The sequence below is a fragment of the Channa argus genome, chromosome 24 (assembly GCF_033026475.1).
Source record: "Channa argus isolate prfri chromosome 24, Channa argus male v1.0, whole genome shotgun sequence".
Taxonomy (NCBI): domain Eukaryota; kingdom Metazoa; phylum Chordata; class Actinopteri; order Anabantiformes; family Channidae; genus Channa; species Channa argus.
In genome coordinates this window covers 5,403,852-5,425,395 of record NC_090220.1, presented here as the reverse complement: position 1 = coordinate 5,425,395, position 21,544 = coordinate 5,403,852, and the positions used below count along the sequence as shown (strand labels likewise).

General features: G+C 39.3%; 1 protein-coding gene across 3 annotated transcripts in view; it reads left to right on the top strand.

Annotated features, from left to right (window-relative positions):
• The window catches only part of srrm3 (serine/arginine repetitive matrix 3), a 72,403-nt gene that overhangs the window by 736 nt on the left and 50,123 nt on the right, over window positions 1–21,544 (top strand). The window lies entirely within an intron of this gene.

The window sequence follows — 21,544 nt, the reverse complement described above, 5'->3', positions numbered from 1 at the left end:
AACGAACTGTATCTATTTGGTCATGTGATGTTTTGTCATTTGAGTGAAGCTGTATTGTTTTAGCCCATTATGTCATTCAGTTTATATCTTTTTATTGCCTCATTATTTCCTCATCTGGATATTATGTATATTCATAACTGGATCTGTTTGTCGTGCGGCATTTTTTTAACATTGTGTTGATCCGCTCATGCATCGCTGGTTGGCATAAGTACCAGGTCGCAGAATCAACCAGAGTCTAAATTGTGTCCAAATATCTCCCGAGGCACAAAAAATGTTGCTCTGGATTTTAAATTTAGGAGCTTTGATTTGTGCAGAAAAGGGAAGCGACTGTGGTTTAGGGATTCATGCAGAGCTGCAACATTTAGCTGATTAATTGGTCAATCATCAGATAATCTGCAACTATTTTTGTAATTGAATAATATTAGTCATTTTAAATCACGAAATGCCAAACCTCGGCTGCTTCCAACCATTAAAAACCTCAGATGTTACATGTTTTGGTCATACGTGATGAAACCCAAATTAATTTGGGGTTTGGACCATTAATTGGACAGCAGAAGACGTCAAGAGTCATTTTTCACTCTTTTCTTTTCATTAATCAATAAATTGTTCATTTTAATTTAAATCAGTTTTTCCAGCTACTTTAAAATTAACAATTGTAATAATCTAACAAATGTTAAAACAGATTCATAAGAACAACATACTTTTTTATTATAATATTGCAGAAATGATGAAAATACATTTAACCACCATTTATATTCAGCATATAACAGTTGTGCTTGTGACTAGCTCTGGCCTGACTCCCAATACATTCAACATATTAATACGGGTGAAACAAGTGGTTATTAATCTATTAGTCGACTGCTAAAGAATGAATCAGCTAATCCTCTATAATAAATAAACTTATTTTAGTCGTTTTTCATGTTGGATGTTTCCATCTTCTCAAATGTACTGTGATGTACTCAAATCACTGTATATGTTTTTGCAGTTTTGAACGGTTTGTCAGAGAGAACATGCAATTTTGAAGACTTTGTCAAATTTTGAAATTAATTATTTTCTGTCCATTTCTGTCCAAGCAAAGTGATTCACCGATTAACTAGGTAAATAAACAGCAAATAATTCAATAATAAAAATAACTATTAGATTCTGTTCTAATTCAGGCACAGTATATTATGCTCCTTCAAATTGCACCATGACACACAGCTGTGTGACAGTATTCACAAATGCCTTCTGCAGTCCAGGCCAACATAGCAAATGTCTGTTTGGCTCAGTGCTTATGAACACCTCATGAATCAGTAATCAGCGCTCAGTTTGTGACATGCTGCTCGGGGAAAAAGGAAATGTCAGCAGGAGCTGTGTGAGTAACAGGACAGTGACAGTGCTGACCAAATACTCAGCTGCGTGAGACCTGAGCACCACTGTGATGCCCTGGTCAAACTAAACTACTGAGTGTACACTGGAAAGAAAAGCAGTCTTCCATTTTGTGTCACTGCTCTGCTGTTGGATATCTAGGCCCAGTTAAGGTTAGAACGTGATAGATGGGATTAGCTAGTATTAAGGATGTGGCTGCTCATAGAGGTGTGAGAGACGTGCCAGTCCCTCTTGCTCTATCTTCCTCTGCCGGCTGTGTCTCTGTACAAAGCATCTGTCACCTGCCTGCTTTACATTCACATTGTTTCTAGTTGAGCTGATACTCTCCTCTCTCCTCCCCACTAAGCAGGATTTCAGTGGTTCTCCTGGCTGCCCCTATACTCGCCACATGCAGCCACTGTCACTGCATGCCTCCCTACACTCTCCCCTCTTCTCTCCTCTCATCCTGTTGGCAGGCACACACTGCTCCTCCTCCGTGTCCTACTTGCTTCTGCTTCAGGTCCCCTGAAGGGTGAAACCGATGTCAGTCAGACCTCGATGGGGGAGGTGGGGGGACGGGACAGAGAGAGGGACAGTTGAACTGGTGGCAGAGGGTGCATGAAAAACTAGTTTTCATCAGACTCAAGTGTTTGAGGCTTCAAAGGCCACCAAGGGGCACAATGTGGTTTGAGTGTTTAAAAAAGGAAGTCCTGCAGTCTTAGAACTCAGTAGTGGTGTCTCTGCTAAATAGAATTAGGTTATTAATAAAAAGAAACATCCGCCTGAAACATTACTGTCTGATTCTCCTTGAAACTTGCACTGGCAGGGTGAGGACCATAGCATAGCCTTGCTGCATGTTTCACTGCAGGTGGCAATTTGTGTTTAATTTTAATTTCAATCCATCCAATTATTAGCTATATCCCTTTATCACCTATATCACCGTTCTATCACAGGGCTGATACAGACAACTATTCACACTAACATTCACACCTACAGGCAATTTAGAGTCATCAAGTTAACTTCACTGCATGTCAGGTTTTACTGCTGTATCACTTGGGTAATTGTTTGATTTGTTCCAATTTTTTTCACCATAGAGATGTAGGTAAGAAACCGAACCCCCCTCAGCACTTATTACAAACATACACATGTCTTTACACATTTCGCAGTGATAGGAGAATTTGTCAAATTAATATTAGTTTTATTTATCAGTTATCTCTGCACTGATATTATGAAATATTATTATGTTTTTTAATCCTTCATCCTTGCACTGTTTTGTAGCTGTTTTTGTCATTATTTAGTCAGTGTGTTCACGATTGATGGTTACAGTGTGATAGAGAGTAGCTGTAAATGGCCACAGATGCATGAACAAAAGAAATGTATTTATTTACCATCTGAATTCCTGGTATTCCACTTCATTTTTGTGTTAAAGAGAAAATGAACAAATTCAGATGTACAGACAATCAATCATGAAAAGGAAGCAATCTGGTTAATACAAACTAGAAAATCTACATAGAAATGGGGCTCTCTTTATTCACTCCCACTGCACTTTAGTGATAAATTGTTCTTGTTTCACTGTAGCCGAAACAATAAATTCACTCTTTTCAAAGTCTGATATAATACAATAATAAGAAAAGTATAAACTTAATTATTACCAAAAACAAATCATACACACCTAAGGTCCCTGGTTCATATCAACCTGAGTGTGGAGAGTGAAGTTTCCATGTTCGTCCTGTTCTTGCAGCAAATGCACGTGTGAGTTTGGTGACTTTGGATACTCTGGTTCTTCCCAATGTCCAAAGGCATTGAGTGCGTAGATGTGAAATGTGAGTGTGAATGGTTGTCTGCCTGTGTGTGTTGGCCTGGGATAGACTGGTGACCTGTCTGGGGTGTCCCAGCCTCTTGCTCAGTGACAGCTGGGATAGACTCTAGCCCTCCCACAACCCGGAACAGGATAATAGGTAAAGATAACGGATGGATGCTTAAAAGACAAAGATGATATACTCCCAGACATGAAAACTGAACCCTTAATATATACATGATGATGAAACTGGATATTTACTGTTTCACCTCCTACTCTATCAGACAGGAGATAGGAGATATCCTGAAGCTTTAACCTTCCACAGTCTTGTAGTTGAGAATTATTAGCAGCTACTTTAAGATGCTGGTCTGATACACAGCACGCTCAACACTGGCTGAAGTCCTTGAGAGGCTATTCTACACTCTGTGTTGCTGCTGTTGCTGTTGTGCTGTTTTGTTGCCGTCATCAGAACCCACAGCAGCCAACTCGCAAGGCAGAATGCAGCACCTTCCCTCCCTTCCATTGAGCTTACCTGAGATGAATTCCACCCCCCGCCCTAATCACAGCAGCAAGGCTTGTGTCACAGTGCTCAGGCTGACAAAAACGCACACGACTCTTCCCATGTTAAAGCACTCCCATTTTAATCCTCATCCTTTGAGTATACACACATATGTAAACACTCTCTCTGTGACTGACTCTTCTCAGAGGTTGATGCATCATTTCATTTCTCACCACCTTATAGCTGGGCAAAGTTTTCCTCATGTGTGATTTTTTTATTCCTCCATGAAAGAGTGTATTTTTTTTCCTCCATTCTGCATCCCTGTGACTTTAAAGCTTGCACTGCATCTGGAGCAATACATTGAGCAGGCTGGTGTAACCATTCAGTATGATTCATCTTGATACCAAGTCAGACTGTGAATCTTTCTTGGATGGGGTTGAACATTAGCCTGATGAAGTCTTCTTTGTAGAGCCTGCCCATCTCTTATGTCCTCTTTAATTTCCACCTGAAATTTAAAAGTGATTTTTGTTGTGTTTGAAATCTGTATTGTAACTTTAGGGTCCACATCAGCCCCTCACTGTCGAAAGCAACTTCAAGATAATGCGCTCCATATCTCCCTCTGATCAAAGGAATCTTATCCTCAGATTTTATCCTCATCACAAAAACTGAAAAACATTAGAAAAAAAATTAGATCAAGAACTAAAACCTGAATAATTAAACCAAATGTGTGGACGCATGCGTGGTTTCTGGTTTGGGGGCTGTTCCTTATGAACTTTGTCCTTTGCAGAATGGTAATTGTTAAATAAGCAAATGTTTAATTCATAAGTTTCCTCAGATCTATTATTACTTATATTAGCTTTAATATGCATTAAAACCATTTTCCCACCAGCCAAACCTGTGCTCTATCAGATGTGATGTTTGTGTGTGTGTGAGGGAGAGAGACAGAGAGAAAGAGAATGAGAGAGAGAAGACTGTACATGATAAAACAGGCACACAATACCGCGTTATTGAAGTCAGTACAGTCATGAGGAACAGCCTTACTCTTTTCGAGTGGACCTTTTGAAGCTGTCACCCAGTTACTGCGCAAAGGGCACTGTTTGACTGCTTGTTAGTCATCTTTGGGGTGTGTGTGTGTGTGTGTGTGTGTGGTACTCTCCCCTAGGGATCCCCTTCCTTTATCCCATTCACTTCAGAGCTGCTTTGAAGTTCCCTCTCAGAGGAGAGGTGAAGGGGAGGGAAGTGAGCAAGGAGGTGTTGAGACAAAGAGTGGGTGGAGGGAGAGCAGTGGAAATATTTTCATTTTGGAAGTGATGTCACAGTCTGTATAGTGACAAACTCAGAGAGATGGTCGATGCCAGAACAGCGGTGTGTGAGAAATTTGCTGCGCATGAAGACGGTCATGTAGCTGCTTTTGGTCAACTGATGAATAATAGAGGAGATCAGTGTCTAGTTCCATCAGCCTATGCAGGTGTACTTTTTAGTAGCGTGTGTGTATGTGTGTGTGTGTGTGTGTGTGTAATGTGTGTGGGTGGGTGGGTGTAAGGGCGAGAAGAATAGAGAGGCACAGTGAGAACAGCTGCTGTCCCCAACACACCCTTAACACAAAACCATCTGCCATGCTGACTCTGAAACACACACACACACACACACTATTTTTTCTTTAGCAAACACAAACATTAAAAATAAAGAGAAGAATACAATTAGATCTGTCAGTCTGTTTTCTTTCTATTTGCATTTTTCATTCTCAAATACATCTTTTTATTAAGTTGACACAAGTTTAATATTTCATCTATAAAATTGGGCTTGTATAAAATATCTAAAGATTTCAGAAGATTTTGCAACAGCAACACAATAAATTTTTATATGAAGTCAGGAGAACAGTGCCCCTAATTTTTGCAATATTGTGGAAAGATAGAAAATGAATCTAATTAACTTCCAGTGTGCGAAAGGCGTGGAATAAATGACTGAAGTAGTTTTAATTAGGAAGTTTGCTTTGTCCAAAAGCAATTTAAATTAGCCACAAAGCCAAACTTGAGCTCATCAGCTCTGCTGCAGGAGATTTATACACGCACACTTACGAAACCACATATAGTAAAAGCTTTATTGATGATAATGCTTTATGACACACAGCTTTGCAGCCAACGGCAGGAGTTTGTTGTGCAGTAAATGATTGTTTATGCTTTGCAGCATTCCTTGGAAAACCTACTAAATCCTGCAGCGGCGACAGATACTGTCAATAAAACAAAAAACCAAAAAAAGTGAGTGGGAGAAATGATCCTCTCCTCAGCCCATCCAGAGCTGTCATAATCCTGAGTCGGTGAGGTGGCAAGATGAGAACCTATGGAGCCTCTCTCACATGGGGAAATGAGACGAGGACTTAATAGTGGCTATTTGGGTCAGTTACTAACTTCTTGGTCTCTCTCACCCATTAAAACAGTGTTTAATATAATCCCTGTCTAGCCTCAGCTTGCAGCTTTTCTGGTCTATTTAAATCATGCTGAGTTTTACCACTTAAGTCTTTGGAATAAACATAACTTTAATTGCTCTGGACTATGTCAGTATTGTATTGGTTCACTGTGACTAAAATGTCATCATTGCTGCGCCGTACTGCACGTGTGGCTGAATTCCATTTATATGCCCTGGAGAGATGGGGCGGGGAGCCAAGGACACTGATAAATAAAACAGGAAAAGGTGATGCTGTGAGCAAAAAACTGTGCTGATAGGATGAATGCAGCAGTGACCTTTTCTATCTTTTATTCGCAGAGCATACTGGGAATTCATATCGGTCCATTCCCGCTGCAATCGTAGCACTGCCTTCTGCTATTTAAAACAGGCCAGACCTAAAATAACAGTTTGTTCCCTTTATCATCAGCTCAGAGCTGGTGCCCTGGTAGACTGACCTAAGTGTAAAATCTGTACATGTGTTCAGTTTATTACAGTCTTTGTGTGTCACAATCAAGCTGATGTGTTCAGACCAACCCATCAACCCACTCCTCCCTCCCTCCATCCTAGCCATACAGCTGTTACGTGAGAAATCAATTGTGCTCTCTCTCTGTGATTATGTAAAGCAGTGTGAATGTGTGTGTGGTGGCTGATGAATGACTCCCTCTTGAGCTCAGTGTATGTTGAATGATCATCCATCAGATTCCTCCACAGTCAGTCTTAAGAGTAAATGGCTCTAGTAAATGATACTGTGTTTAATAGAAAGACCAGTCACAACTACTTCTCCTGCAGATTGACTTTTACTTTACCCTTTGATTCTTCTCATAACTTAGCTCACTGCCTGTTTACCATTACCTGGATGGTATCTTATGGCATAAAGCGACTTTAGCAATAAAAGGCTATGTTTAGACACATTGAAACACTATTATAAAGGACTTGATTAGAGTGTGTTCATGCCAGTAAATGGCGAGTTATCAGTCATAAGTAGCCCATAGTCATGGTTTAGTATGTTGCCTACTAATGGCGGCATAGTTATTATCAGAGTTATGTGGTAGGTTACAGACATCCAGTGCCCATAGTGAATATCATAATCACTGATGTAATGTAAAACCACCTAAGTTTTTGTTTTGGATGGATAGGTGAGTGTGTGAAAGCACAGGACTACTCATCAGTTCATTTGTCGTTGCAAACCCTTGTTACTTTAGTCATCTTATTTATTACTTATTTTATTTATTTCTTTTGCCTGTAAAATAAAATAAAATAAAATAAAATAAAATAAGTTTAAGATTATTGTTTTCTCATTATATTAATAATTAAAATATAATCACAGTGATATTATGGTTCTTGACATGTATTTGCAGTCCCAGATAAGTAGATAAACATGTGGTTTGATTAATACACACCCAGTCATCAGCATATGTATGTACTTTGACTAAGCTTCTGGTAAACTTTTTTTTTTTTTTTTTGTGATTCTACAGTTACTATAAAAAGAACAGTTACAAAATAAAATGAACCAGTATATTATTTTGTTCAACAAATTTCTCTGAGTCTTAACACAAGCTTGATTATGTTGTTTTTCAAAAAACATCACTCAGTTCCTTTAAATAATGAGACCCCCCGCTGTGTCTGGGTATTGTACTCACTGTACTACCAACTTTCTTGCAAACACAAATTGGCGGCAGGCATGACTTAAATTGGGCAAAAATAAGTCACTTGTAGTGGATGGGAACAAACTGAATACAGGACAGGAAACATCTCTTGTTTGTAAAATCATGTCCATAACATACAGTGAGTTTTTAAAGGCAGAGACTGCAGAGAGGGTTGTGCTGTTCAAACTGTTGTGTGTATCTATTGGTAACTCTTCCTCTACTGAGAGAGAGTGTACAGGTAATGAATATGGATAGCGGATAGTGAATTATTTAGGAGCTCCATTTGACAGTGTCTGGCAGACACAGACACAGACACAGACAGTGAATTCAAACCTGATATTGGACCAATATGCAAGCAGGGAGAGATATCAGGTGACAGCTAATACCAAGCTCTGAATCTGCTGCTCAGCAGAACCTGTCTGTGCTAAGATTCACTGCCATATAACTAAGAATAAGCAGTGTGAACAGATGGTTAAATGCTATAGAAATCTTCGGCAGCATTAAAACATCGCTTTAGAAATAAACCTTTAATTTATAAAAACTGGTCATTGCCCCTTAGTTTAGGTGTATACCGAAATGGTGTGAGACTGCGTATATTCAGGGACCATCTGGCTGGATGAAGGTCAAATGGGATGTGGGGTTTCTGCAGACACGTTGAAGGATCTTTTGTGGTTGAGTACTACATCAGGCAAGGTGAACTAACATCGCTGCTCTCAACACAGGACAGCCTTTTGTCCCTTTTTAATTTTTTCCAGACTTCTTTCATCACTTTGATCCAGCAACCACAAGCAAATGCTGAGACTAATTGTATCTGCTTACAGAATGAAAGCATTGGCAGCATGGGGAGACCTGTTCATCAACTGTTTAGTTGTGGTGATTTGATTTGGTCTACGCTAGTAAATAAAGCTGGACAGTGACTGAGTGCTTTGCCTCTAGTGCTTAACTTGAAATCAGTTTGGAACTACATGTCTTTCACACAGTTTATAGCTGTTTAGCATTTAATTCTTAATACAGACGGAAAAATCCAACTACTACAACTACTCCATTATATTTAATTAGAGTTACTAGTTCCTTGAAAGGTTTAGATACATATAAATACATGATAAGTTTTAAAGATACTATTTATTGTATTTACAGTTGGAACCAGAGGTCCCCCCTTGCTTTGGAATCCAATGTATGTGAGGTGTTAGCAAAGAGATGTACTGGTACATTACGATTTTCTGGTGATCTCTGGATCATTTTTGATTGGGAAATATTATAGGATATAATATAAATGTAAATATAATAGTAGCAGTTTGTTAGCTTCACTTCTTTTTTTCAGCATTACTGTGCTAAGGTTGTATTCTGTTGGTTTTATTACCAGAACGTATGGTTTTGTTATATTGGCTTTTAGAAAGGGCTTGATTTGTCCTAGACTTAGTAAAATCCAAAAATTACCAGAACATGTATTTAATCTGAACACCTGCTGTATCGGTATTCTGCTTGTTTTTCTCACTTGTGCTCTCTTACAAATAAAATAAGTAATTGTGTTATTTCAGCTCAGTGCTTGCAGAGTAGTTTTATCAGTTAAAAAAACACAAATACATATCTTATTTTTGCAGATTAAAAACACTTTTTCTGGACCCATTTTGCCTATATGATATCATAAAATAAAACTACTCCATTCTGTAATCAAATCGATTTTTGTTTCCATGTCCAGTCACTACCTGCCCAAAGCATTTTCAGCTGGGGTGGCTTTGACTGCTAAAACTCAGTAGGAGTATGTTGTTTGTTTTACAATTTTATTATTTATCTGCAGACTCATCGGGTCTTTCACAATTACACTGTTTTAAATAAGAAATAATAATGTTAGGAACACTGGAGGGGGGAGTACAGTCATCATACTTTGCAGATGTGTGTTGTCTCCAATACTAGTTTTAATTTACCTGCATAACTGCACACTAGACATTGTGTATATTTCATTTGAGTCGGTGCTGTTCTCTTCAGTTTACCTCCTTTATTTACACATGTACACACAGTAGCAATTCTGTTATGGTGGGTTTTTTTTAGTGGTTCACTATGAAAGTTCCCCCACCCTTGATTTCATAAGTAATTTAGACTTCTGCAATCAGTAGAATTTGCACTTCAGTCTTAAGTAAAATTATGCCTTTTCCAGTGTTTTATGCTAATAGGCTGATTAGACTAGATAAAATCAGCTTCCAGTTGTGGCTTCTGCCAGAAAGGCAGTAAGCCCTTCTGTATTTTCACAGTCGAACTCCTATAAAACAAGTTCAGCTTTATGCACATACATATGAATATTAGGCTCAAGAGAAAAACGAAAAGCACACTCATAATGAGCAAACCAACAATTGAGCCAATAAAACCAAGAGACTGCCATAGAGAACGCACATTCAGTGAAACAAAACCGTTGTGGAGCTCAAAAAGGCCAAGCACCAGCAGTGCTGTGGAACAATTCACCCAGCAGAGCTCAGCACTTGTGAACATTTATGGACCTTGGCTGACAATTTCATTTTAGGAGAATATTTGGCTTTGTTGCTCTCTGAGGACCCTGTTGTTGGAAGCAGATGCATGAGGCATGGGGTGAGAGGATGTCGAGGCATGACTCCCCTCCGTGGCTGCTGCTAAGCCCTTGTTACTCAGGTGGTGATAGCAGGCAGGAGCTTCTGCAAGAAAATGGAGATAAAGTAAGACATTTTACTATTGCTATTCTATTTGAGTCAGAGCATTTCTTGTTGGCATTACACCGCTGCTATTTACCACAGGGACCCACTTATATTAAACAATCTGATAAAAGAGATGCACTGACAGCCTTTCTATGTCTGAGGCTCCCAGTGGCCATAAAAGAGCTTTTGTCGACTCCTATTTTGAACAGTGGTATTGTGAAGACCAGCTTTCTTAGCAATAAGAAGTTACAGGCTTTATGGGCTTCTTACATCAGCAGTGTAGGCCTTATAAAGTAGTTATTTGATACTCTAATTGTTTTTTAGCGGGGAGAATATGTGGCCATGCTCATAAGAAGAGTGATATAAAGAGTTCACAAGAAAGATCAAAACTAAATAGAAATCTATCTCTTAAAAAACTCTTTTTAGGCTATTAATAATTTCTTTCAAGTCAAGTCAGCTTGTTTGTATGGCCCTTTTCATACATGAAGGTGTTCTTTGTTAGTAAGACAGATCTGCATGGGGTATATTTCAAGAACTGTCTTTCTAACTGGCAGAAAGGGTTTGGTTGAAATGGGTGCCAGCTGGAGATCTTTTCAGACATGAAATTGGCTCGACCAGCATGAAGTTCTACATAGCACTTTACCTGCTTGATCCTTTGAAAAGTAAAATAGAGAAGAAAAAAAATCCTGCGTGTTTTTTCAGAAGAATGCATTTCAGCAACAAATACAACACACCACAGCTCCACATAGCATCACCCCGTGTAAGTTCTCTTTTAGTGAACTTTGTTGTTTAAGTGACCCTTGCCTCCTCCAGAGCTACACTGCAGGAAAGGTGTCTGCTCTTTACTTGCTCAGTGAGGGCAGGTGGTCTGTGGATGCCAGGCTGCGGGCAAATGAAGACCAGTGCCAAACTGTTCTGCACGCTGTCCTGTTCCACAATGGCAGTTTTACTCTCAGCCTATAAAGCAAGGAGAAGGCTTATGCATAGCAGTCTTTTGCTGTTTTTCAGAGCCTTGTCAAACAGAAGTGTCTTTCTTCTTCTACACATCTGACTCTTATCACTATTGTATCCTTCAACCCCATCGTTTACCAGCACAGTGTAGAGCAGATTTTTTTTTGCTGGGTTTAACAGGGTCAGCTGTCAGGGGAAATTTCATGGCTGTTGCCTTTTCCATTAAGGAGAAACAGGAGAATCTACCTCCCTGGGGACATGCAGGTAGAAGCTGTGGACCATGAACCCTACTGGCTCTTATAAAGCTCATGTTATGAATTAGGAAGCATGGGAGGTCATACAGCTCACTAAAGACAGATAGAGAGCATCACAAAGGTCTATATTCAACCCCTCTGCAGCCCAGTGATGAATATACAGGGCATGTAGGTGGACACAGCAGTCAAGGCAATTGTCCATAGCCTTATAGCTTTGGCAACTGTGCAGTTGTTACAAGGATAGGGTTTGTAAGGATGTTAGCCATTTATTCAGTGGGAACAAAAATAATTACCAACAAAAAGCAGGAAGTGTGAGAGATGAATAGGGTTAGAGTGAGTATGTTCAGAAAGAAATGGATCTGTGATCTAGTTATTTTAAGGATAAGTGTGTTAGAATTTGACAGAGAATTTCTATTCATACTGCCAGTCGTCCTGCATTACTTCAGACTCTGGTTACAGAGAGCTGTCAGTAACATAAAGCAATAGAAAGGTGTTTTAGTATTGTAGCTGAAATGAGATGTATGTTATATAAATTTTCAAGATACAGCCAGCAGAGGATTAGCTTAGCATAGCACAAAAACAGGAAGCAGCAAGTGTGGCTGTGTCCAAAAGGTAAATAAATTAACTTACTAACACCTCTAAAGCTTACTAATTATATTATTTTCTTTATTTAATCCATCCAAAACATGTAGAGTAAATATAACCTTTTTTTTTTTTTTACAGAGGGTTATGTGCTAGACTGTTTCTTTGCTAAGAGATGTTGCCAAGCAACCAGTGGAGATTCCAAGAAGTTTCTGCTCTCAGCCAAGAAGAAGTCTGGCATAACACTCGTCTGTGAAATGCCAAATTATTGTTTTACACTCTTATTACAGATTTATCTATATCATGTAAGTTTGCTTTAAATGTGCTGGTAGATTTTACTAGCACCCAACAGAGCAACTGTTTCTGGCCTTAATGCTAAGCTAACTGGTATGTTAAAATGTCACTCTACCTAAATCTACAATGATTAAGGTGACACACATCATGTTAAAGGAGTCATTCTGATCATTTTTTAATTTGGCAAACACAGTGACAACTCTTAAAACTCTTATAATTTAATCTGAGGCAATCCAGAAACTTTGTTGAATTAAATTCTGGAAGGGATTTCAACTAGCAGCCTCATTAAATCCAGTGGCAACAAAACTACCAACCATTTGTTTGTCAGTTCATTCCCAGAAGAACCCAGTTATTTACTGAAATGTGTACTTCATTGCAGAGAGAAAGTCTAGCGTTTAGATGACAGGATCTGCAGTGAGCTAGCTTTAGAGTCAGGGAGCTGAAATGACCAGAGCAGACTCCTTGTGATGCTGGATTCAAAACCCCAGCAAAAGCCCCAGTAGATATCAAAAAGCATAGTTACACATTTTTACAGATGACCCATTTTCTAAAACATTTATACTTTTTGTAAATATATTTCCTGTAAATGTCAAGAATTGGTCGTTTGAGTCCAACAACATCAAAATAAAACTATTCCCATTTGTTGTGTGTTTTTCTTTGAAGATTTCAATTGAGGAATCCAGATATTTGACTAAATTGTTCAAAACTCTTAACACTTATGACCCGATCAACATAAAATAAATCGTAAAACTCAATTCGAATTTTAATTCCTATTATTGTATAACCAATATAATAGACATTACACAGAAACCCAAACCCGGTGTAATCAACTGAGAAAGCTGTCTACAGGCAGTATTTTAACATAATCTAAATCATAATGATGCACTGTTATTATCAGTATGTTTAATATTCTAGACTGTAGATTATACATAGAGTGTAGAGCCAGTGTGTGGTGTCTGAAAGGTCATCATGGCTGATTGGGGCACATTTTCTATGTGAAAAGAGTAAGAGAGACTAAGGCTCAGCAGGGACTTAAGCCAGAGAGCTGTGCAGGAAACAGATGGCATTGGTACAGGGAGTGGGGGCGGGAGGTGAAAAGATAGACTCTGTGCCTGGCCAGAGGATATTACAGCAAGCCTGGACAAACTCATTCTCTGTCCCCTGTCTCCCAGGGGAATAATAAGTCCATCATGGCTGCAGCCCATATGGGGAACTACAGAAGGGATGTGGTACTGAGCGTTGATACTGTAACTGGTTTGCCATTTTGTTTTGTAATGTCTCGCTTTGGCTCTCCAGTGTTTGCAGACTGTGTTACTGTTGAAGATGCTATAATCCAGTCACTCTGTAGAGTAATTGAGGGCAAAGGAAGAGAGTTAGACAAAAGTGAGGGTGTTGGACCAGTAAGCTCATATTAAAACCGCAAGTGTTCATCATTTAGGTTATTTTCACATGAGCATAGGCAAACAGGTGACCATGCTTATGACTGGGGCAAAACCAGAAAGAAATCCCACCAATCTGATGTTATTTCTCTATTATAGCCTCTACTGGACATTTTACCCACCACATTTTCTGAAATAGTTTTCCAACAAAGCCTCTAGCCTTCTGTGTAGCTGCTACTGCTGCTGATGTGTAAGTATCGACTGTGTCTGGAGCTCTATTGGTCTCTGTGACATTTCTTGTATTCATCACCTCCAGTGTGGCCAAGGGCTGTGTCTAACCTTTGAGGCGCCAAGTATTAATCCACCAGAACAACAGCAGCCAGCTCACCTGACCTTTATGAGTGTTTTCACAGACCCCCCCCCCCCCCCCCCCCCCCCCCTCCTCCCCCTCCTCCCCCGCTGACTAGTGCTGACAAGCTATATCTGCTACTGTTCTCGGTTCCCCAGGGAGGTGGCTTGGCTCCGCAGTCTGTCTCTAGGTATAGGCCAGCAGACATGGACTGCAGGGAAGAGCAGACAGTGCAACTTGACTTACAGGCAGTGAAGAAACATACATTTACTGCAAATAGGACAGGCGCTCCTTTCTGTTAGTCTGTTCTTATATCACTGTCGCTCTGAGTGTGTGTAACAATTAACATCCAATCAAACCTATAAAAAGTGTATTTTTACTACAGCAGTTTTTAATCAGCTGCATATGTCTTCACATCAGCATTGAAACACCTAAACTGAACACCACCTCCAAGTGACACAGGCTCCTTCATGAATGCGCTTCTTGCTGGTATTAATAGGAACTCTGAGCTGGAAATGGGAGGAGATTCTTTAGTCAATCATTGACCAATTAAAATGGATTAGAATATTCTTGAAAAAAAAAAGCCAATTTTCTAACCTCACTTAACTTTACTTTAAAAAAAGCCTTAATGTTTCTCAAATGACTTTGAAATGACTTCTGGCAAGGAGATACTTCCACTACCCCTTACTGATAAGTTTGCCTTGCTGATCAGCTAAGTTCATGGACAGAAATGATCCCAGATTGCTTCCACATTCCAATTTGTTGTTTTGCTGTTGTTTGTACAGAGGCTGAGGATTATAGCAGGATGCCTCCTCTGAAAGGTGCCTTAATCCTGCTTCCAGCTTGCAGATTAGAAGCCTCTGCTTTTTGAAGATTTTACTCAATATCAGCTCTTTCCTCTAGCATGTAAACACATTTCACCACTGATTATCCCACGGAATGTGCTTTGGACCCTAAAAAGCCCTCGTGTGATATTAAAAGGATCACCGCAGTCATACATGCAGGCATGTATCTCTTCCAGAGGCAGTGCAGGGGACCCTCTGTTAGTGTTGGAATATCTGTGACTAGCATGCAGCTCTTTTTTGACAGATGGCCAGAAGAGATGTGGAAGCACAGACAGGCGGAATGTCCACCGTGACATTATGGTTTTTCTCATGTTATCTCCCTTTCGCCACAGCCCAGTTGCTTCGCACATTGACGCTGATAGAGCAGCACCATAGATTGAGATGTAACAGCAATGGGTACAGCAGAGAAGGGAGGAGTGACTGATCATTGACAGAGCTGCTACGTTTTTTTAAAACTCTCTCAAGCTCTAGGGTTGATGGGTGTGCACATTTTGGCATGCGTGCACCCCTCTGCATACTGCAGGGCAGTGAGGTGTGTGAGCAACTAATGACAGATGGTCATCATCACTGTCATCGGACATTATCAGTCATCAGCATAAAGATATGCCTCTGAGCGTTTCTCTTCTCCACCTCTCTCTTCTGATGAAAGCCTGCATCCAATTTTGAGTTTTGCATTTCTGGTGAGAGCCATTAATGAAAACTACCTGTCAAAACAGTGCTTTTGACAGGTTGACCTTGATTCAGTGGAAGCTATCTTTCCTCTAGCATTAGGTAATCACTGTGTGTCTCCTTGATATGAAGAAATGCTTCCTTATCATGACAGCCAGGACACCTGTGGGTGATTGTGTGGAGGGGAAGGGGGATGGGGGCACCAACCAAGTCACCAAAATGTCAGGGAAAATGTCAAAACCTTCCCTAATCATTCTTTTGCAGTGCAGCATCAGTCTTCCTGATCTGTCACCAGTTTGTCCCAAAGAACAAGCGTCACAGATTTTAGATTAGATTCACAATTTTTACACACACAGAATGGGGTAGAAATACAGTAAATGTACATAGTATAAGGATGGAAAGTGCAGAATACAGTTCTGTCACTCTGCGGTGGATGCACTCTCCTTGAGGGCTCAGAGATCAGGTGGCAGTAGGTGAAAATATGTTTGTATATGTGTGTCTTATCTTAGTGAGGAGAAGGGCAGTGTATGACAGGCAACACAGTATAATCCCACTGAAAAGCCTCCACTAGTGACACCTGTCCTCGCGCATATCTTTGTCTGGCCTATTACTGTAGCAGAAGCCAGCAGCGGGACCCGAATCTAGATATCATCGGCCGACATCTCTAATTGGAACTCACATGCACACGATGCCCCTGTTTATTCGTATAGATGATTACATCCACAAGCAGCCAGCTGTGAAATAGGAACCTTTAAACTTCAAGCTGGTCATCTCCAGAAAATTTCAATGGACAGGCCACATCCTGTGTTTATTCCCAGTTTTTGACAAATGCACAGGCAAGCCACAGTGATTTATACTGAGGGACTTGTGCTGCGGAAATAGAAAACATAAGCACAGATACTAAAAAGCATTTTTACTATAATCATAATTAAACAACCTCAATTAAATACATTTCTCACAAAATGATTTTAAGAGGCACACAGTGGAGAACAGTGTTTAGCAGACAGATATATAGCCGTTGTCTTTTTTTCCCCTTCAAGATGGAACAAACCTTTTGCAATGTGCTGGATTTATAAAAGCACACTGTCCAAATTAATTTGAAATGGAATGTCAGCGTTGCCTTGGAGACACGCTGAGGTGGAAGCTTACCACTGTAACTCACCTGAGCTGTCATAGGAACGGCCGCCTCTGCGTTTTTAGGAATGTAATAGTGATGTTATTGTGGGTCGTGTTGAAGAGGGTCGAAAATATGAAGATGCTTTGGGGTTATCATTGCAATTGATTTGCAAAGCACTACTTTGTGTGTATTTGCAACACATACTATATTTCACGACAGAACACTCTCATGTCACACTATGCATCCACTTCAATGTGCACACACACATGCAGAACATCACTAGAAATTAGTCACACAGCCATGAATGCCCACTCATTTATAGTTTTTAGACAATTTGCAAGCCGTTTTAATGTATTTTGATGTATCTTTTCTACCATTGTAGGCATGGTGTGTATTAATTTCCATACATGACAAATCTTGACACTTGGTGCAGTTGTATAATAAATTAACCTTTATATCTGCATTGATCTTGGTCAAGGTTCCTCTACTGTTTCTGATAATTCGTTTTCTTACTGGAATGACTGGAAACCAGTAGCCACATACAGTGGTAGGAAAATGCATTAAAAATGTATAAAAAAGTATACATTGCAGTTAAAGAGCTAAAAGCTGCAAACATGTGTTTTTCTAGGAATGCACAGTAGTTAATTTGTTTAGCCTAGTCCAATGTGGTGAACAAGGAGGTCTGCCTAATAAATCATATAGCTATCATTCTAATTAGCTCATTGTTGCCGTGTTGTTGGTCATTGCTGTACTTTATCTCACCTCTCTCTGAGGTTTTTCTGTCTAATTAAGAAGAAATGCAAGTTCAGCTTGTTAGATACTGGCAACATTTCTATACTTTCTATAGTAGCTTGTTCATGTTAGCTATCTTGTTTCAGCAGTTACTAGTGCGCCTTCGATTTTTTAAAAATTCTTCTCTCATTTTATGTCTCATTTTGCACAAACTACCATATGCATCCCCATTATTTTTTTTTCTCTTTATCTGATGCAGCCTGGTATATAACAGCCACAGAGCAATAATACACAGTATACTGTACTTGTTCAACTTTGTATCTTTGGCCAGCAGGCCTACTGATCCTCGCCCAATACGGGCCTAACTTTTTTACAATCTTTTATCTGCCTCTATTTCCTTTTGGGGCCTTAACATGAGCGCTGATGAAGAAAAAAATGCATCGGATTTGCATGCAGGCTCATGGCTGTAGAGCCCTGGGCTGGCAGCTATGAATGCCATGACTCAGAGGACAAGCCAACAACTCATGCCTATTATAAAGTCTGATTCACCCTGCTGCATAGAGCAGCAATGGCCGTCAGAGCATCTGTATGTGCCTGTAATGTAATTAATGACATTACAGTAATTACTGCATTCCGGGATTTAATCCATCTCAATAGAAGCTGATGTGAAAGTGGAATTAAGCTGGATCGATCCATGGCTGTGATTAGATAAAAGCCTTGATATATTGAGATTTTTTGTAGTGCTTAGCAGACAGGACATATTAACGTTCAGAATTTTATTACCATAGCAACCAGTACACAAGTTTAATTTCTGAGCATTAATAAAACCACATTATGAAAATAAATAGCTAGCAGCAGACACAAGCATAGTTATGGCTAATATTATAAATATCAGTAATCCATCAATTATATTTAACCTCTTTTTAAGGATGGAGGGGACTGGAGCCTATCCCAGCTGTCACTGGGTGAGAGGCAGGATATCCCGGACAGGTTGCCTTAGGGCCAACACAGATTTACAGTGACTAATTAACCAAAATGCATGTCTTTGGACTGTGGGAGGAAACATCAGTACCTAGAGGAAATTGACACAAGCATGTGGAGAACATGCAAACCCCACATAGAAAGGTTGCACCTGACAGGTAGATTTGAACAGGAGAGCTTCTTACTTTGAGACAGCAGCACCAACCACTGAGAATGTCTTTTAATAAATGGTTTTACATGGTAGTTGTCCTTGTCTAACCTCAAACCCTTTTTCTATTTCTATCTTATTGGCAAGAAAACGTTTGGAAACACCTGCACACTTATTTATTTTTGTTGTCTTTTGTTGCTTTTATTGAATCAAAATTGGTTTGGTGGTTTGATTTAAAAATTGCTGGTTCAAAATTAATCACAAAATTAATTTTTAAGCAAATTTGAGCCCAGAATATTGGTCAAATGAAACTGTGCATGGTAAACTACATGGTAACTGCCTGAAAAATCCAATCGCAAGATTTTCAGCTATCTGGTCAAAGTGTTAATATACCATACTTAATGGAAGTTTTATGTGAAGCTTTGGAGATTTTAAGTAGAATTTGGTGAATTTGACACAGATCACATTTGGGAGAGGTGCAGTGCTTTGGTCATCATTTCTCCTCACATCACTGCCAAATCATGAGTGTGCTTTAATTTACTAGCTAGCTTATCGGCGATATTTGAAATCATGTTGGTGTTGTTTAATACTTGCTAACCTGTAACTTATAAAATACTCAGGCATCTTCTTTTAACTGTGGTATAGTTTGGTCTTTGAGAGGGAAGAGGCTTGAAAACTGTGTTTGTTGACGTACTTTTCAGTTGTGTTTTAACCAGAATTGGTATTGATTAGCACTAAACAATCAGCTAAATGTAAAGTTACTCCACTGACATGTTAAACACTTTGTTAAAAAAACAGATAATTTGTCACATTCACACCGTATAAATTAGACTGGCAGGCTGCAGCTTATGTCTGTAAAGGTTAAAGGAGACTTTAGAAGGCTGATGTAAGGAGTATTAATACTGTATGATAATGAAAAGAGGGCATACACTTCGTTTGTAGTGCAAATCATTAATATTATTTCTTCGTGAAGTTATAGTGAAGTTATTAAGCGGAGGTAGGGGCATCGAATGAAAAATAAATTACCCAGTCTCTGGTTAACCTGAAATGGGAGATTGTGGACACTTATTATCAAACACACTGCAAACATCTCTACAGTAAATTAGATTTTGATCAATTTAAATTTGTTACAGAAATAGAAAGTTAATATGTGGTAGTCAATGCTTATATTCCCTGAACATAGAGTTTACTAGTTCTGGGAAATGGGCAAGCATTAATGTGGAACCCCTGAATAGGTTTAAAATTGTATGGTGTGCACTTGAGGCTTGCAGCAAAGATGCAGAAGGAAACACTGAGCTGAAAGGGAGAAGGGCAGGGGCTTGTTCTTCCAAAAAGGAGTTAGTTGTTGTAGTTAGGCCTGCTTTCCACCAGTGTGGCTTTCACGGTAGGCTGCGGTAAAATTCTTAAACACAATTAGAAACCATAAAGACAATCCATAATTTGAGAAATACAGAATCATCATGTTTTCCTCAGTATCAGATTAATTTATTGAGAGTTGTTGCAGTTAGTGCTGAAACATGCACATTATATATTTTTCTACTTAGCTTTAATTTAGTTAGGTTCCAGTTCTCTTGACCATGCAGCCTAGACTACGCAGCAGCCTTCAACAGAAATGGATCTGTTATTATATTATTCTTTGTTTTTGTATGTATGTTCATATAGTAAACTTACAAGCGATACACTAAGAAAGACAAAAATATTTCTACTGGATATTAATAAATCTTTTAAACATGTCAGAGGGCCAAGAAACCATCTAATTAGTTGATGCAGGAGACACTTGTACACATGGACATGGCACATAAGGCTGTAGCTATAAATAAGAATGTGGTGTCTCCATCAACATGCCAGATTTATTAAGAACTGAAATGCATTGTTGGCTCTGCTCCATTTGGAGTCATATGTTATTCTCCCGCAGCAGATGCTGCTGGAGTATTACAATCTTGGAACTGAATGTGTCTTCTGTCAACTGGGGGCAGGGAGTAAGAGACAGAGACCCTGATCTCAATGTTTATCTTCTATTTAAAAGCTTTAGTAATGAATGGATACAAGTTTACCCTTAGCTTTCATCTGGGCCTTTGCCAGAAAACGGCTTTACCAATGCCCAAAGTCCATCTTATTGTTTGGCGCCATTCTAATGATGTGGCTCTGTGGATCGCAGTGTTAGTCAGTCTGCACTTTAGGCCAGAGTGAAATATATCAACAGGTTCTTGTTAAATTACCCCAGAAAGGGGCTTAGAGGTGTATGGTTACAGTTAGATTTATGTTTCTGTGTTGAATTTTTTATTATTATTTTTTTTGCCACTGTGATTTGTTTTTTGGTGTACAACAAACAATGCTGACTGAAAGCTGAGCAGATCATGTTGGAGTTGGAGTGACCAGCAGTGAACAGTTCCTTTTACTAAAATTACTGTAAAACAAAAAAGAGACAAGGGGTGAAATGGTCGATGTGACCACTGAACTGATTCAGGCAGAGGGACAGAGTGGACCCATTTCAGTTGTTTCTGTCATTCAGCCACAATTGTCTTTGTCGTCACAACATGAAGTTAAATTTCTGGGAAGTTGCCTGTCAGAATACATAAATCAAGCCTCATGGAGGATCAATTGGATGTACCCTCATGAAATGTGGTGCAGATATTTATGTTCACCTCAGAATGAATTATAATATGGTTGCTCATTCTCAGAGTTTTTATTTTTTGCATTAATCAAGTCAAAATTAATCACCAGTACATTTAAGGAATTTCTTAAGCTTAATACAGAATTTTCAATGCAAACAGGCTGATGTAGCAAGGGGCCGATCCAGAGGGGTCCCCTGGGATGGCACTGGCCCATACTCAACTATTTGTTA